This window comes from Lissotriton vulgaris, chromosome 2_1 (genome assembly GCF_964263255.1).
Source record: "Lissotriton vulgaris chromosome 2_1, aLisVul1.2, whole genome shotgun sequence".
Lineage (NCBI taxonomy): Eukaryota > Metazoa > Chordata > Amphibia > Caudata > Salamandridae > Lissotriton > Lissotriton vulgaris.
The window spans coordinates 1,249,999,748-1,250,011,310 of record NC_141687.1 but is presented as its reverse complement, the minus strand read 5'-3'; positions in this window follow the sequence as shown (position 1 = coordinate 1,250,011,310).

Sequence of the window (11,563 nt, the reverse complement as noted above, 5' to 3'; positions counted from 1 at the left end):
TTATTTAAAAAGGAAGTCAACCCCTCTTGTCCTGCTATTTAACAAGCCATTCTAAAGTGGATTAGATTCTTGGCACAGAATACTAAAACTAAGCTACACCTTACTTACTTCTTCCCTTGTACTAGACCTAGCTTAGGTACACCGGTGTAGGCGCATTTTAGAAGCACCAGTTGAGTACTTTTAGTCATTATTTATCACAGTATGTATTTTATACATTTTAGGTATCTTATGGCTTAGAAACCATATCATGCTTATACAGTATTATTTTATAATACTCTTCATATTGTATGCCCTGTACTTTGCAGCATGTATTACAATTGCAGCAGTTAATTTCTTATGCTTGAGAAAGAAGACTGTTCAATAAATACCCTTTTATTGAAAACGCCCGTCTCTCTATTTCTCTGCACCTCTGGTGAAACGAAGCATGCACGATTGACTGAGTGAAATAACTATCTATTGTTTCCGCAACTCTAGAAATATATTTCTTATTCTTGGGGAACAAAGTTGTCATGTTTTAATGGGTTGTCAGAAACTAATCCCTTCTTGTATATTCGAGAAAGTTTCTAGTGACCTCTGAGCTAGCTGGCACACACACAATTAAGTTTAGTATACTCGGTAGAGACCTAGTTGACTGCAGTCCTACGTCTAAACTACAGGATACACTATTCCAATGTGCAGAGCCCATTGGGAATATAGGAACTATACTACACCAGCATCCTGCAAGCATAAGTGCTGCTTGTGAATTAACTGTGAAATACCTCTTCCAGGTCAACCCCACACGTATACACAGGTATGTGGGTTGACTTAATATCTCCTTTTTTATCATCATTATCCCACATAACCCTGGTTCTAATTGTTTGTATTCTTTATCTTCAGATAGTTAACTCATGTTAAAATCTTTCCATCTGCCTGCGAACCTACGGCATCTTCATGCTTTTGCTTGATTTATTAACCTCTGCTGCTCACTGTAAATGTTTACTTTCTTCTCATTTCTTTTTACTTTTCTTTACATTCTTATCCACTTCTTTCTTTATTCCTCAGAAACGCTCTGTTTTGTACCATATTCAGACACCTGTCCATTTCTTATTTTCGATATCTTGCCAAAGTTGAAAGTTGGTAAGTTCATGATATTCTTTCGTTCTCCATTTTCTCTTCAATAATTAGTCTTGGGTTTATTTTTGAGCATACTTTTTTTTCCATGTTCTATGTCCCACTTGGTACTTTTCCTATTCTATAAACATGTGTCATATATGTATACATTTGGCACAATTAATACTTTTGATGGCTTAAAAGTTCTCTTTTCAATCACCATTTCTTACTACTTTTGCAATCAGTGGACGCAAGTTTTTAAGACGAAATTCATGTTATTGTTATTTTAGTCTAGTGGACTTAGTGTACATTATTTTATTTTTACATATAGGAATCATTGTGGATCTCCTGATGAAGCCGTTGTGTGCGCCGAAACGGGTGTATAAGAACCATCACGTAGCCTCCTGATTTTTATGTCTAAATTCCTGGATGTAAAAATGTGTTTTTGAATTGTACCAGTATCAATGTTTTCTGTGATTTTTGTTAAAAAGTTATTGTCTATTCACTGTCTTATGTATTCTACATTTTGTGATTAATGTTGAAATGGTATGTCAACTGCATATCAAGAATTTGATGAATAGAATGATTTTAAAGAATTTTGTATTGAATAAATAAGTCTTTAATGATTTTCTGGGTATACTAAGTCCTCGACATTATCATGTGTTGTAGTTAGGTCGAAAGTTACTTTTGACCTTTAGTTGCCTAGGGTTCTCATTATGTTATTTCCCTGTCCTGTTAATCTACATTAGCAGCAGTGGGTCCCTGTTTTTGACATGCATATTCATCCTCAACAGCCCATGGTTCTTAACACAGATGCCAGCAGGATTGGTTGAGGAGCAACAATTTTGGACGAATAATGTCAGCAGAAATGATCCGTCTTGGAAAGGAAGGAATCATCAAACTGGAAGGAACTTAACAGCGATCTACAGAGCTCTCTAGAAGTTCCAAAATCTAATTCTTCAAAAGGATGTTTTAGTGAGATAAGACAATATGTTCTCTGCAGCATACATTAACCACCAGGGGAGCATTAGGTTAAAATTGTTGAGTCAGGTGAAAACAGCAATAGGAATCTGGACAGAATCCAATCTCCTGAGTGTCTCAGCTGTCTCGGTCACTGGAAAAGATGACTTTCAGGTGTATCATATCAGCGGATCCTTTCTCTCCTAAATGAACCTCCCGTGGTCTCAGAGAATATTCAAACAGATCTGCAGGAAGTTTGTGACTCAGTTCATAGTTTTTTTGCATCGAAGAACAATGCAGTGCTTCAAAGGTTTTATTCAAATTTCCAGGAAAAGGGGAAATAGGGAATGGAAGCTCTGCTTATGAACTGGACCCAGAGACTTCTTTATGCTTTCCCCCCTTTTCCATTAATAATAAAAGGATTACCAAATATACAGAAGGAGAATGTACTCATGCTAGTTCCTTATTAGTCAAGACTGTAATGGTTTCCAACTTAGAAGAGTCTAGTGATGTGCCCTCTGTGGGTTCTCCTTTCATGAAGCCATCATGCCCTCCTCCTTGAAATCTGTTACTATCGGTTTGGAGGTTGAGACGCTAACCTTATTAGTAAGTGTATTCCTCATAGTTTGGTTGAGCAGGTTCAGAATTTGAGGAGACCCTCTACTTTGAAAACCTATTCTAGGAATTGAAAAACCTTAGAGATGTGAAGTTCTGTGCATGACTGTTTAGCGCCGTCCTATCATTTTGGCAGGTGTCTGATTCTTGGTGCAGGGGTTTCAAACTTATCTTTCTACTCTCAAGTCAAACTGGTTTGCTATTAAGGCCTTCAGGGGGTTTCTGTACCTCAGAATGAGATTGTCATGCTAGTCAGTAGGGTGTTTAAGAACTTCTCGACATCAAGGCCTGACTTAAAATCATTGTTTACTTCTTAGGATCTTCTTGCAGTTCTTAAATCCCTTCAGGTTCCTCCTTATGATCATTTAGAGGAGGCAGACTTTAATCTTTTTCTTACATGCTGGTCTTTCTGGTTGCTATCACTTCTGCTTGTAGGATTGGTCAACTGTAGGCCCTTTGCTGTTGTCCTCCCTTTTTAAGAGTTTTCAAGAACGGAGTATCCTAAAACCAGATCTTTTTTTTAAACCTAAAGTTCATTCTTCCTTTCACAAATCACAAAAGGTGGTTCTTCCTTCTCCCCCCCCCCTCTCCTTCTTAGGACTAACTTTCTCTACACACTTTGGATGTTAAAAGAGCTCTTTCCATTTATCTTAACAGGTCACAATTTTTCAGGAAATCAGACCACCTTTTTGTAATTTTTGATCAAGCGGGAAGAAATCAACCAAAACGACTCTGAACAGATGGTTAAAAGCTACTATTCTGCAGGCTGAGCAATAATTCTCTGAGGGTGGCTCAGTTCAGGAAGATCTGCTAGGGGATGACTACCACTTAGGTGGAGTTCCATGGGGTCTAGATTCAAGAAATATATAGGGCCGCTACCTGGCCCTCAGATTATACCTTTGCCAAATATTACAGACTAAATAATGTAGTTGATTATGGTGTGTATTCTGGTGTAGGGGTCTCTAGTCAGTTCTTGAGTAATCTTTCTCTTTGGTTTATTATTTCTATTATCACTAAGGTGTACATTAAAGATCGCCTGGTGTGCATACATGCGATGAAGTATTATTTAATTGTTCTTGATCAAAGGCATATGATTTGGTATACCGCAAGGTATAATGACTGGAATAAGGATGAGGGATGTAAAGGTAATGTTCAAATTACTTACTAGTAATCTTCATTACTCGTTGTCCTACTTGTCACAGTCATTACAATCCCAATGCCTTTGATTTTGCATGGATATTTCAGGAGCATTCTGGATAAGCCGCCCTTATATAGCACCTAGGAGAGTGGGTAGGGCTTAATGAGAATTATCCTGCTTTCTTTCTGTCTGGGAGGTGAAGTCACCTCAGGGTGTAATGACTGTGACAAGGACGAGTAAGACTAAGAATAATGAAGATTACTGGTAAGTAATCAGAGCATCACTATATGATATGTAGCGTCTATGGACAGAACCCTTTCAAGCAAAATTCAGCACTTCAGCTTCTTATCCCTCTCAAGGTGGTCAACATTTCTTCCTCTTAATTTATTTAAAAAGGAAGTCAACCCCTCTTGTCCTGCTATTTAACAAGCCATTCTAAAGTGGATTAGATTCTTGGCACAGAATACTAAAACTAAGCTACACCTTACTTACTTCTTCCCTTGTACTAGACCTAGGTTAGGTACACCGGTGTAGGCGCATTTTAGAAGCACCAGTTGAGTACTTTTAGTCATTATTTATCACAGTATGTATTTTATACATTTTAGGTATCTTATGGCTTAGAAACCATATCATGCTTATACAGTATTATTTTATAATACTCTTCATATTGTATGCCCTGTACTTTACAGCATGTATTACAATTGCAGCAGTTAATTTCTTATGCTTGAGAAAGAAGACTGTTCAATAAATACCCTTTTATTGAAAACGCCCGTCTCTCTATTTCTCTGCACCTCTGGTGAAACGAAGCATGCACGATTGACTGAGTGAAATAACTATCTATTGTTGGGGACGCTGAAAAGCATGCGAATAGGCTCACCTGCATCTCGAGGGTTCTAAGGGCAGTTCCGCCCACACGGCTTGCCGCTCCCGCTCCGCGGGAGCCGCTGCGCACAGGAGTGCGTTTTTCAACACACAGCGCCTGGACACTGAACGCGGAGGCAGGGGTGAGAGGAAAGGCGTGGGCTGCGAGTGTGCAGGGACTCCGACATCCAGGAGTCCCTGCGAAGACCACGGATTGAACATCCGGTCCGCTCTCCCCGCCGGCCCGCCCCCCGCCCACCTGACAGTTTAAAGGGCACTTTTGCCAGCCATTCTGTGGGACGCTGAAAAGCACGCGAATAGGCTCACCTGCATCTCGAGGGTTCTAAGGGCAGTTCCGCCCACACGGCTTGCCGCTCCCGCTCCGCGGGAGCCGCTGCGCACAGGAGTGCGTTTTTCAACACACAGCGCCTGGACACTGAACGCGGAGGCAGGGGTGAGAGGAAAGGCGTGGGCTGCGAGTGTGCAGGGACTCCGACATCCAGGAGTCCCTGCGAAGACCACGGATTGAACATCCGGTCCGCTCTCCCCGCCGGCCCGCCCCCCGCCCACCTGACAGTTTAAAGGGCACTTTTGCCAGCCATTCTGTGGGACGCTGAAAAGCACGCGAATAGGCTCACCTGCATCTCGAGGGTTCTAAGGGCAGTTCCGCCCACACGGCTTGCCGCTCCCGCTCCGCGGGAGCCGCTGCGCACAGGAGTGCGTTTTTCAACACACAGCGCCTGGACACTGAACGCGGAGGCAGGGGTGAGAGGAAAGGCGTGGGCTGCGAGTGTGCAGGGACTCCGACATCCAGGAGTCCCTGCGAAGACCACGGATTGAACATCCGGTCCGCTCTCCCCGCCGGCCCGCCCCCCGCCCATCCCGCCCAAAACGCCCACTATATCTTGGCTTAACACTCCCGCAGCGCGGGACGCAGCCCGGGCGCGAGGTCTGAGCGGTCTGGTCTGGGCCCCTTCTCTTACATCCTTGTCTTGCATCCTGGGTTCTGTGCTTGCCTATTCTTGCAGCCCGGGTTGCTAGCCACAGTAAGTCCACATGTGCACCCGCGTTACACGTAATAGGGCGGCCAAGGGAGGGTTGGCCCATAACGGGCCTATGGACGACTTCATTACGCGGACAAGCAAGGCGATAGATCATGAAATCAATAAACTGCAAACTAGAGTGTCCCTTGACTTGGAAGCGGCCAGGAAGCTGTCACTCGAATTTGCTTCCCATAAGAAATCCTCCCTTGGACACATAGCTACCGCTATTTCCCCTAATCGCACGTGCATTCGGGAGGGCGCTATAGCGTTGGTTGATGTTCACGATATGCCTGTTCTGCCCATCCCCTCTCCACTTCTAGGTTTACCTGCTCTGCCTGAAGGCCCGTCCATTGTTGAGGGTAGCCCTCTTGTTCCCCCCATTTCTTCCCCACAATCCTTTGATACATCTCTGGCCTCCACCTCATATGGCGGCCCCGATAACATTCCGGTGAATTCCAATAAGAGAAAACGTTCCCCCAGTCCAACCTCCCCTCGGAAAAAAATGCCAATGCAGGGGGCCAATCTGTCCACCATCGATAACACAATAGCTGATGACAGTCCGGTTACATCTTTCCCCTCCACATTTGTTCCTTGCGGCGAAAATATCGTGGGGCAAGTCCCTTTAGATCCTGGAAGCACCCTTCCACCTGAGAGATCAGACCCGGGTTGGACTAATCAAGAAGGGAGGGAGAGGGAATTTATAGGAGTGGTCTGGGAGTCCTTAGAAAATCTTCTATCTCCCCTGGATTTAAGGCTTTCTCGTATTGAGAACAATCTCCTCGAGATGGAGAAAAGCATTATTGCCTTGGCCACCCTTGGCCTGAGAGGCCTTGAACGCCAGGGTCTGATTGATAGTAACATGGTTACACAGGTTCCTACCCCACCTCCTACAGCTACCCCTGGTTTGCCCCCTAACCCCACTCTGCTCTGCCCTAGCCACCCTATTCCCAAACCCCGCACCAGGAGTCTCATCACTGTAAATCCGCCCCCCCAGGCCAGGGCCAACACCCTAAATGCTCAAGCAACACAATCCCAGATTGGCACTACATCAGCTGCACCGAGAGTTCAGAACTCAGTTAGCTCTAGCTCCCGCCCTGCCCGGGCCCCTCGGAACAATACTACACCAGCTGCACTGAGAGTTCAGAACCCAGCTAGCTCTAGTTCCCGACCAGTCCAGGCCCCCCGGAACAAACCCCCTACTCATTCTGCTGGGGGTCCTCATTCCAGGAGTAATTTTCGAGGAGGTTACATCGACCTTCCTCCTGAAGCAAATGATTATATGGTGGTTTTGACGGGTGTCCCGGAATTAGAGAATGGCCAATATGAAGACCAGCATTCCCTACGCAATAAAGTTATGCATTGGCTTAATACTTATAGACCTATCCCCAATGGTAGGAGGAGCAGAGTCTTAACGACACGAAGAGTTCCGTGGGTGGGTACCACGAGGAAATCGACCCCCGGTGACTGTATAGTCGTAACCTTTGATGATGTGTATACGGCCAAACATATCTGGTCTCCTGGGAATCAAGACTGGGGTTCCTCTATTGCTCCAAGGCCTTTGTCATTTTTCTATCCCCCCCGTGCTGTATGCCCGCAGGGGGGCTTTTGGCCTACAGTTCCCCAACAGCCCAGTTGGGGTTACCCTCCCACTGTGTATAACCCAAACAGTGGCTGGTTGGGAACTGTAACCTCAAATAGGTTTGGCAGCCTGGAGGATGTAGACTGACTCCTAACGCCCCCAGCAACAGTACTACCAAGTAATCCCAATGGTCTTATACTGGAGGCGGGGAGATCGTCCTTGGCGGCTACCGTGGGCGTGATTAGTACTTCCCCTCCAACTCAGTCCTCAACTCAGGTCCCCTTTATACGGGATCTGGTGCACCTTTCCTCAGCTGTTTGTTCTCCTATTACTCCCCTAGCCTCAAACCTGACTGCCCCCGATGCCTTGTCACCTGCACCTTCTCTCCAATCTTCCAGGGTCGATGATATTCATGCCATCTCTCCAGTTTCTGAGCCACAGTCTGGCAAGACCTTGGAAGGTGTTCCCCAGCTTAAAATCCTAAGCTGGAACGTGGCAGGGCTTGCTCGGAACTTTGGCAAACCTGATTGGATTTCTTTCATGGAGCCTTTTGGGATCTGCCTTCTACAAGAAACCTGGTGCCTGGAGCCCGTGCACAGGGTCGGCTTTACCACCTACTCTGTCCCGGCCGCCAGGTCCAAAGGCAGTAAAGGCCGTCCTTCTGGTGGCCTCCTCATCTGGGTCAGTGTATCGTTGGGGCTCACAGTAAAACATATAAATTCGCCATCCCCAGATCTGTTGAGACTCACCATCCAATGCCCGGGGGGCAAGACTCTAGAGCTTTTTAACCTGTATTTTAGGGGGGCCAGGGCGGGGAACTCGAGCCCCTTGTCTTTAACTGGAGTTGAAGAGGAGCTAACTGGCTGCAACATTGACTCCTTCATTATTCTGGCCGGGGATTTTAATTGCTGTTTCGAGCCTCTGGCCAGTGATGACATTTTGGACACATGGGAGGACGATGCCAAGAGAGGCATTCCCTTGCTTGCTCTTGACCCCATCAAGAAATGGACACAGAATGCCATTGATATTAACGCACTTTGCTTGGAATACGCCCTCAGAGCCACTAATGGCCGTTGCAAGTCAGATACTGGGGGTGCGCACACATTCAACAGGATTGGACACACCTCCAGAATTGACTACGTGCTGCTAAACTACAACCTGTGGGAATATGTCCTTGATATGGTTGTTCAACAATCCACGGATAGTGACCACAATCCTTTGGTCCTCTCGCTTGCTCTCCCGTGGGACCCAGGGGCCACAGCATTATCCCGGCCAACTTGGAAATCATCCCATGAAGTTGTTCCGTCTAACTGCGGGAGGCGACTGAAGTGGGCTAAGGTTGCTTCTGATGTTACAAGAATGGCCCAAGTAAAGTCCATAATGATGGAAGCTAAGTGTATCGCAGGCACGCTGGACTCTGACACTCCTATCCTCGTGCCATTTGTGGAGACTATTGTATCACTTAGTAATCTTTTCTTGGTTCCTGAGGGGAGGGGGGGGGTCCAAGCGAAGAAACGAGACTAGGGGTAGAGATCAATGGTACTCCCACGCTTGCCGTCAAGCAAAAAGTGAGCTAATCCTGGCGGTCAGTGCTAAAGACCCGGCTCTGATTTCACTAGCTAGGAAAAACTACAAGAAAACCCAAGCTGTGGCAAAGGTCACGCACGAAACTAACTTCTGGAGTGATCTAATGGAGGCTGGCTCTAGAAAGGACTCAAGGGCTTTCTGGGCTTTGATTAGAGGTAGGGACAGGCCTGTTGACTCCCTGCTAACATGTAATATCACAGGGGAAGTTTGGTTGGCCCACTTTTCTAAACTCTATTCTACCTCCTTGGGGGTTTTGGGCTCAAGTAGGGGTACTAGTCATATAGTGTCAGATAATAGCTCTCATCCTGGCCCCACTTTTTCATCTAGGGAGGTGGAAATAGCAATCAGGTGTATCGTCCCTAACAAGGCGGCAGGCCCAGATGGAGTCCCCGGTGACTTGCTTCGTAGCAACGTAGAGGTCTGGAGCCTATATATTGCTAAACTCCTGAATGAGGCAATGGCGGGTGGCGGTTTCCCGGATTCTTGGAGGGGTGCGGAAGTCGTCCCCATTTTTAAAAAGGGCTGCAGGGACGACCCTGCCAACTACCGACCCATAAGTCTGCTTGATTCCACCCAGAAGGCAGCAGGGAAGGTAGTTTTGGGCAGGATCTTGCAGTGGGCCGAGGAAATGCAGGTTTTGTCTGACTTTCAGGACGGTTTCAGATCTGGAACCGGTACGATTGAGCAGACATTCCGTTTCCTAATGCTTTACTGGAAAGTGGTCAAACTGGGCAAGGGCAGTCTGTATCTCGCTTTCATCGACTTACGGACTGCCTTTGACCTTGTTCCACGTAACCAACTGTGGGCTGTACTTGAGGGTATGGGTATGCCCACGTACCTGTTGGCCTTAACTATCAAATTCCACGAAAGCAACTTTGCCCAAATTAGATGGGGTCAGCAGGGCCAAAAAACATCCCGGATTCCTGTTGACAGGGGCGTCCGCCAGGGGTGTGTGCTAGCTCCCACTCTGTTTTCTCTATATCTAAACGGAGTGGTAGAGCACCTTCTCCAACTATCAGCAGATGCTCCCTCCCTGGCGGGCAGAAAGATACCAACGCTCCTGTTCGCAGACGATACCCTGTTGATTTCGAAATCCCCGAAGGGCCTCCAAACCCTGTTAACGAGGTTCCAGGGCTTTTGCGACGCAAGGGGCTTGGCTATTAACATCAACAAAACCAAGTTCCTTGTGCTGAATCCCCCCAGGAAGACAGTCTACCCGCCTTCTATAGACGCAGTACCTTTAGAAAGGGTCAGGGAATTTGATTACTTAGGAATCAGACTTTGTGATTCCATGTCTTGGAAGGCGCACCACCAAAAAACCATCTTGACACATAGGAGGGTTACGGGCGCCCTCCTAAAAGAACATCGCGCCTCACCCCTTAAACCCATCGGAGTGATACTCGACATCTACAAGGCAAAGGCTGTGAGTGCGGCATTGTACGGGGCTGAATTGTGGGGTACCCAGAAATTTGATACCCTATCCCATCTGGAGAATAAGTTCCACAAAGATCTAATGCGGCTCCCCCACAGCTCGCCCACTCTACCCCTTCTATTAGATACAGGAACACGATCCATAGCCGATCAGGCCAAGTTACGTCCCCTCCTTTTGTGGGCCCGTATATGGAATGTCCCTGAACTTTCAAGCTATGCGGCTGCACTAAGCGAACTTCTTTCAACCCCGGGCTGGCATAAGATCGGTTGGCTCCTTGGAGTAAAGCCCCTCCTTTGTGACTTAGGCCTGGATGATGCTTGGGCCAGTAGATCTTCACCACCTAAACAGCTGTTAAAGAAAATATTCTGGTCGTGGGTGGATAACGAGAGAGTGTCCCAACCGAATCTGTGCAGATCAGCTGAGGAGTTTTTGGCTATCAAATGCCGTCCCTTCAGAGAACCCTACCTTGATGTGATTTTGAATCCAGCAGATAGGGCGTTGTATTTTAAATTTAGGGCTGGGGTTTTGCCCTTAGGCACAAGGACAGCTAAATGGAAACCACCATGGCAAACCGTAGAAACTTGCCCTTTCTGCACAACTAGGGATGAATCCATTCCCCATTTGTTGTTCGAATGCCCAGCCTACGCTGCTCCCCGTCGCAGATGGTTGAAACCGCTCTGCGCGAGGCTGGGCACTCGGTCACACTTGGAGGCCTTACAGCTGTTAAGATCAGACCCTCACCCATTGTTTGCTTGTGGCCTGGCAAAATTCCTGGGGTGGGCTTGGAGGATAAGAACCGCGAGGAGAAAGATCCTCCAGTAAGGATGCCAATCTACATTCCAGTGGCCCGGTTGCTTTTTGTATGTGTCCTTTCCCCATTATTCCTATTCGAAGTTGATGATTATATACTTGCACAAATGTTTTTAGAATGGATGTTATTTACTATGTTGTATATTTTTAGCGCCCTTCTTGAGATTTTTTGATGTACAATTGTTTTTATGCTCACATTGATTTTTACTGTAATGCTTTTATGAAATGAAACATTTCGAAATAAAGCTTTACCATACCATACTATTGTTTCAGCGACTCTAGAAATATATTTCTTATTCTTGGGGAACAAAGTTGTCATGTTTTAATCGGTTGTCATAAACTAATCCCTTCTTGTATATTCAAGAAAGTTTCTAGTGACCTCTGAGCTAGCTGGCACACACACAATTAAGTTTAGTATACTCGGTAGAGACCTAGTTGACTGCAGTCCT